This window comes from Rutidosis leptorrhynchoides, chromosome 1, assembly GCF_046630445.1.
Source record: "Rutidosis leptorrhynchoides isolate AG116_Rl617_1_P2 chromosome 1, CSIRO_AGI_Rlap_v1, whole genome shotgun sequence".
Taxonomy (NCBI): domain Eukaryota; kingdom Viridiplantae; phylum Streptophyta; class Magnoliopsida; order Asterales; family Asteraceae; genus Rutidosis; species Rutidosis leptorrhynchoides.
In genome coordinates, this window is record NC_092333.1 from 109,408,009 (window position 1) to 109,414,741 (window position 6,733).

General features: G+C 33.8%; 1 long non-coding RNA gene across 4 annotated transcripts; it reads right to left on the bottom strand.

Annotated features, from left to right (window-relative positions):
• Positions 1-456: 456 nt before the first annotated feature.
• On the bottom strand, positions 457-6,366 carry LOC139863959 (uncharacterized). Of its 4 annotated transcripts, none has more exons than XR_011764456.1 (8): positions 6,119-6,366; positions 5,396-5,547; positions 5,011-5,248; positions 4,257-4,499; positions 3,851-3,925; positions 3,081-3,116; positions 2,130-2,236; positions 457-1,389 (listed from the first exon to the last, which is right to left on the bottom strand). It is a non-coding gene; the product is annotated as an uncharacterized lncRNA (long non-coding RNA). The 4 variants fall into 4 exon arrangements; XR_011764458.1 differs by lacking the exon at positions 457-1,389 and adding an exon at positions 1,893-2,054 and having other exon boundaries at positions 4,257-4,484; XR_011764455.1 differs by lacking the exon at positions 457-1,389 and adding an exon at positions 1,893-2,054.
• Positions 6,367-6,733: the final 367 nt, after the last annotated feature.

A 6,733-nucleotide genomic window follows, 5' to 3' on the forward strand; every position in this document is an offset into this window, starting at 1 on the left:
CCAACCTGATAAGTTTCCATAAGCAGGAAAATCATTCACGATCCATATAAGTGAAGCTTTCAACTTAAATCGTTGCTTAGAAAAAGCATCGTAGGCATCCACACCCTCCCATAACAATTTAAGCTCTTCAATTAAATGTTGTAAGTAGACAACTATATCATTTCCAGGGCCTTTCGCCCCTGGAATAATTGCTGAAAGAATAAAAGACTGTCTCCTTCATACATAATCAGGGTGGTAAATTGTAAGGAATTAACAACACTGGCCATGTGCTATATGATGTATTCATCGTACGAAAAGGATTAAATCCGTCACTCGCAAGGCCGAGTCTAACATTTCTAGGGTCTGAAGCAAACTCCGGATACCGACCATTAAATGCCTTCCAAGCAAGGCCATCTGCCGAGTGCCTTAACTTCCCATCATTCGTAAGACCCGTATCGCGCCACCTCATTTCCACCTCATTTCCTTTGCTATTTTTTCACACATGTATATTCTTTTCAACCTTGGAATCAAAGGAAAGTAACGCAAGACTTTTGCAGGCTTATTTGACTTTCGCGAGTTAGAACTTTGGCCCTGTTTGTCACCCAAATCATTTTCATATCTAGAAGCACCACATATATGACATGATTGTTGAGTTTCCGTCTCACGCCAATAAAGTATACAATCATTTGGACATACATGTATTTTTTGATAACCAAGTCCTAATTCATTAGTCAATTTCTTAGCTTCGTTAGCAGATGACGGTAGTGATGTTAAGTGAGGAAAAGCATCTCTTAGAAGCTCCAACAACATCTCAAAACACTTATTTGATATTCCACCTAAACACTTGATGTGATATAAATGTAGAGTGAATGATAAATTAGAATATTTGAAACCTGATATAATTCTTTATCACATTCCTCTAATAACTTCTTATATCGAATGTACTTAACATTATCATCGCCTTGTTGTGAGTTTGGGTGACCATCATCGCATTCTTGTGAGTTTGGGTCATTATCATCGCATTCTTGTGAGTTTTGGTCATTGCCATCGCATTCTTGAGAGTTTGGATCATTAACACCAATAGTATCTCGAACTAGGCCTCTTATGTCATCTTCAACGAATAAAGTTTCTTGTATATAAGTAGATGGAGACAGCGACGAATGTCTATAATCCTCTCCATGAAACATCCATGTTGTGTAACCCGGTAAAAAACCATAACTCCGTATATGCACTTGTACAACATCCAAACTGAACCATTTATCATTACAACATCTAAGGCAGGAACATGCAATCCGCCCTCTTATAGCTCCAACACGGGCAAAATTAATAAAGGAGTTGACTCCATCTATAAAAGTTTTGCTTGTTCTTTGAGCATTAATCCAAGTTTTATCCATTCTTTATCCCACTTACCTACATGTAATACGTTAGTTATAGAAGCAAATTATCAAAATTTAGAACTTCAGTCACTTAATGCATTCACTTCACCTTAATGAACAATAACTAATGATAAAATCAAAACTTAAACTTTATGGTAAAATTTCCAAACATGAATCCAAACTTAAACTCTATTTAACAGGCTCATACTTGTATGACTTTCAGGCAACAAAAATGCAGCTTACTTCTGCAGTTGAATGTAAAAATGCTAATAATTAAGTTACTTCGAACAATTAAGTTAATTGTACTTTTTTAAAAACAACCCAAAACCCTGAACTGAAAAAGACTCGTTTGATCTGAAAATGACCTGATAACATACTCTCATCATTTTTACGCTATTTGATCCGTAGTTTTGAAGATACGTGGGATTGATCAGGTATTCTAACAGTTCTCATGTTTTCATTGGTTATTTATATGCTATAAGAAGGTGTTTGGATGCATATTGAAGATCATTACTTTATATTTACTTATTACCCCTAATTCACAACACATATAATAATATTTTAATCCTAAACAAACAGCCCCCAATATAAATGACATAAATAAAATATGTTATCTCAAAGCTTAAAATTGAAATAATTATTCTTGTTTGTAACAGGAATCATGGAGACAGCACGTTACAGGTGTTAAGTCCCGCTTCTCTGCAGTTCAAATACAACCCAATCAACCGAATTACCTGAACTCTTGGAAAAAAATGGGTTGAATTTTTGGCATACCTGAAAGGAAAATAAAAGCACTAGATTGCGGTTTACAATGCCCGAATTGCACTCTTTGGCCTCGGTTCGGTAACTGGTTTAGCAATTTTCAGTGGATGAATCGCTACCTGCAATGATCAAATCAGATTATAGACTTATTTACTTGAATAAATCGCTACATGCATCGAAGTTTTTGATTGAGGAAAAAGTACGACCTAAAAAAAAGATCGGATACTGGTCTTTGTTCCGCCCCAATTGCTACCCGTTTTAATTTTAACTAGGTATGAGGTCCGCGCGTTGCGGCGGATTTTGTAAAAAAAAAATTGTAGCTACTTTATGTATTAGTTACTGAGACCAAAAGAATGAATAAATGCATATACATAATACACTTGCACTTAAATAAAAAGAAGAAGCAAAAGCTTAATTATTAAGAAGTTGTTATAAGCAATAGCTAAATCTAAATTTGCAGCGTAAGTTACTAAAGGCTGGCTGCTCACTGATGGATTTCCATGGTCTAAAATTAGATTATGCGGAAAAGGGAGATGCACAAAATTTAACATATCAATTTCAACACAAATAGAACGAATGGGTAAATTTATGCACATTTAGATGTTTAACGGGTCAAAATGATTACCTTAACGAAAATACTTCCGACCTCTTTTTTGGAACACCAAAACTTTACAACAAACCTAATACAATATACTTGACATAAACAATGTGACTATTACTCTATTTGATACCAAAATGATCAAACGGGTCAAAAGGGTCCAAATGGGTACAAAAAAACTTTAAATTTATGACACCCAATAGCAACCATTAACACAAAATAAAAGGTAAACAACCACGATAAAAAATCATAGCAGAAAATGTTGAAATCAGTCTCGAACCCTAGTGACTCAAGAAACTCACAATCTACAATAACCACCAAGAAAAGCCCATCTTATGTAATTTACCAAAGGGTAAAAAATGTACCTTATGACAGTTCAAGTTGAAGCCTAGCTCACAAACCTGACAATTAATATTTAGAAAAAGAATAATGTCATTTTAATAACAAACCACAATGAGCAATGTACAAAATACTCTAGTGTTATGACAACTAACACAATTAATCAAAGAAACCATTTTACAACTGCAAATATCCATTTAAATACACTCGACGCCATCTACTTTGTTCGACAATGGCATAATTAGTTAGTGCTTTAATAAAAATAAAAAAGACAATGGCATGATTAGCATAACTAAGTATAAAAGCTTTGACATGAGTACGCAAAGCAGTTGGCGTAAAAAAAATTTATGCTTTATAATTGTTTGGTTTTAGAATTGAAAATGCTACTTGTTGTATGTATCTACTCTAAACTTGCATGAAACTAATGATTTTTTTCTCTTTTGAATAAAATGCTTAATTAATCAGACTTCCATCCTCAAAGCACTTTGTAGGCTACGGTTATTATAACATATCTATTTGTTGTTAAGTCGCGTACGTATGTTTGATTTCCTCCTATTCATGGTTAATGTCACCTAATTGATTTTTCTCTTATTTGTGCTTTTCAGAAAATTCGTCTTATAACTACTATTATTCTCCTGCCAATGGCACAATCAGTGTTCATCCTATGATCAACCAAAGCAATTCAACATTCTAAAAATACGGGGCTAAAGTCACAGAAAACATCTACCAAATTCAGCATACATTCATAGAACAACAACATGCACTAAATTGAAGTATCTAAATCACATGTATGTACCTTCAGGTTTTAGTTAAACATGGGAATCACATAGCAGCCAACGTTAAACACGAACATAGCCTTTGATATGCATACCTGCATATAATATGTGAAAACTTAAGTTATATGTCCAACCCATATTGGTAACATCAAAGTAAAGAATTATCTTTTGGGACAAAACATAAACATAAATCATAAATAAATATCATATACATTTTAAACTAATTAATCAGAAATAGTAGAGTAAGCTATATTTTCATTAATTTATAAAAGTTGATAGTCACTCAACTATATTTTCAGCAAGCTATATTTTCAAAACAATCAACCAGATTTTAACTAATAGCAGTGAACTCAATAAATCATATATTTATGCATATTTTCAAGGCAATCAATTGTATATAGTCAGCTATACTGAATTAGACTGTACCTATGTGTGTTTCGATCAAAAGACAGCAGTATGCTGTTGGTACTGGACTGTTCAGTATTTTAGCAATCCAGCATCTGTAAACTACTGCTTCTATCCCCTTTAGTCGGTCTTCTGGACATAAGGTCAATATTGGATATTTACAAAGGCGGTACTTGTAGATGCATCATATTGAAATAGTTGATTATTCTTCTATGTATATTGCCTTACATTTCGATAATTCTAGAGGACCTGTTTATATAATACCTGTAGATGATGATAAACAGCGGAAACAGTAGATGCGTCTCAAGCCGTTAAAAAAAAGTATGTCTTTATGTGTACAGTGAGTAACTAACAAATGGTCAAGAACAAGAACATAAGGGTAATCAAAGCATGGTAACATCTACCTATGTCAAAATAGAAAGGTCATTACATGGTAAAACCCAAATGAAATGGCAAAGTTATAAAAAAGATTATATTAAACAACTGCCTTACGAATGTTTCATAAAACAGAAAGTACTGATGTACACAATGAATGATTAACAAATGGTAGTGTACTTTTTACAACAAAATGAGATAAAAAGAAATACCACAACCTAATAAAGCATGATAAATTGTAGTTATGAAAATATGGACAGCTCATGACATGCAGAAATATAAACACAAACAGATTTATACAAAAATCATAAATATGTCAGTTCTTGAATTCTAAATCTAATAAGATCAAGTAAATACATGTTGTATGTTCAATTTAACTAAATAGGAAATTTGGTGTTACCTGCTATTGTGTAAGCATTTAGCTTTCTATATGATTTGAGTTCGAAGTATGTTGCGGGTAGCCCACTGCTGGTATGTTCTCGGAAACCGTTTGTATTCCAATTATCAGAGAGGTAGAAATTAGCAATTGTTTGGTCCTAATTTTTGATCGCTTCGGAAATAAAAATTCAATATTCTTTATGTTGACTTGAGTTGCAGATTCTTTCAAAATGGTCTTTATCTTTGTAGTTCATGTTAGCCTGAATTGCGGTTCATGTAATCTGTTAAACAATTTCTTTACTCGACTTTTCACTAATGTGCGTAACGACGTTTGTTTGGTAGTTTTAACAATAACTATAGTTGTAACTTCTAAAAGTGAAAAAAGTCAAGTATGAAATTCTACTTACATGATTGTCGAGCAGAATGCAACCAAATCCATGTTGCCTTGGATTGTTAGGTTTTTTTGCTACCCAACGCCTATGCACTACTGCTTCGATTATTTTCACTCTGTCTCTCAGTTGCAGAGCTGAGATTGGTTACTTGTATTTGCTGATCCATTCTGCAATATTTAAAAGTGCATGAATATTAGTATGCTATGTAGTATGTTCCTGTAGGTATTATATATGCAATAAACAAAACAGTTTCCAATTTAATTTGTATAGCACATATGGGTATGGGCCGTAATGGATTGTGAAATAGTACAGGCCACAATTATTTACTTGAAAAGTCTAAATTCTTTCAAATCTTGTACAGTATACTATCATGATAGTTCTCAAAATATACTAAAACGGTACATGTCGTAAAGAAACATAACAACTTACAAAAACAATAGAACTCCTGGAATTATACAGATGGTGATACAACAGATTGAAAATAACATGGAACGACTAAAGCAAAAACCTTAACTTTTCAGGTTAATCGAACACCACTGAAGAAAGGGAAAGGAGGTTAAATCAAACGAATATAATCCTAATTCATGTTTTATAGTATGATTCACAAACAAACTACAATTCCATCTTTGTCTATTTTATATAAGAAATTGATCTTTGTAATCGCAACAAACCATCAGGAAACGGTGGGAACAACAAATTGAACAAAAAAAAAAAAGAGGATAAACAATCGTTACTCACCGAAAACTCCCAGAGAAGTAGGGCTTAGTTCACCACCGTTGCTTAATTGTTGCACCATCGTCATCACCATCACCATTGTCATCACCGTCGCAGCTGTCGTAGCCGTCGCAGTAGCTTCAGCAACCTCCAGCGACACCATCAGGCGATAATTGGGGAGACTAAGGAGTTTAAAAATAGGGATGAGGGGATTAGGAGATGAGGAGATGATGGAAGAGTCTGGAGAAAATAATGGAGAAGGATGAGGAAGGTAGATGAAGTGGCCAGGCAGGTGGGTTTAACAGGTTTGTTTCAGTTTTTTTTTTTTTTTTTTTTTTTGTGTAAAAAGACCAAAATACCCTTGACCGGTTACTGTTATACTGTAGCGAATGTGGTGATGTGGTGGAATATGATTGGGGGCTGTGTCCATAAGACCAAAATACCCTTGACCGGTTACTGTTATACTGTAGCGAATGTGGTGATGTGGTGGAATATGATTGGGGAGCTGTGTCCATAATTAGTATATAGTATAATATAATTTTAATATAATTAATTCCCTTATCTCATATTGATCAAAGTAGACACTTGGCTCTCATTGGTCAATTTTTTTTTTGCTTAATTTTGATTGGGTGTTGACTA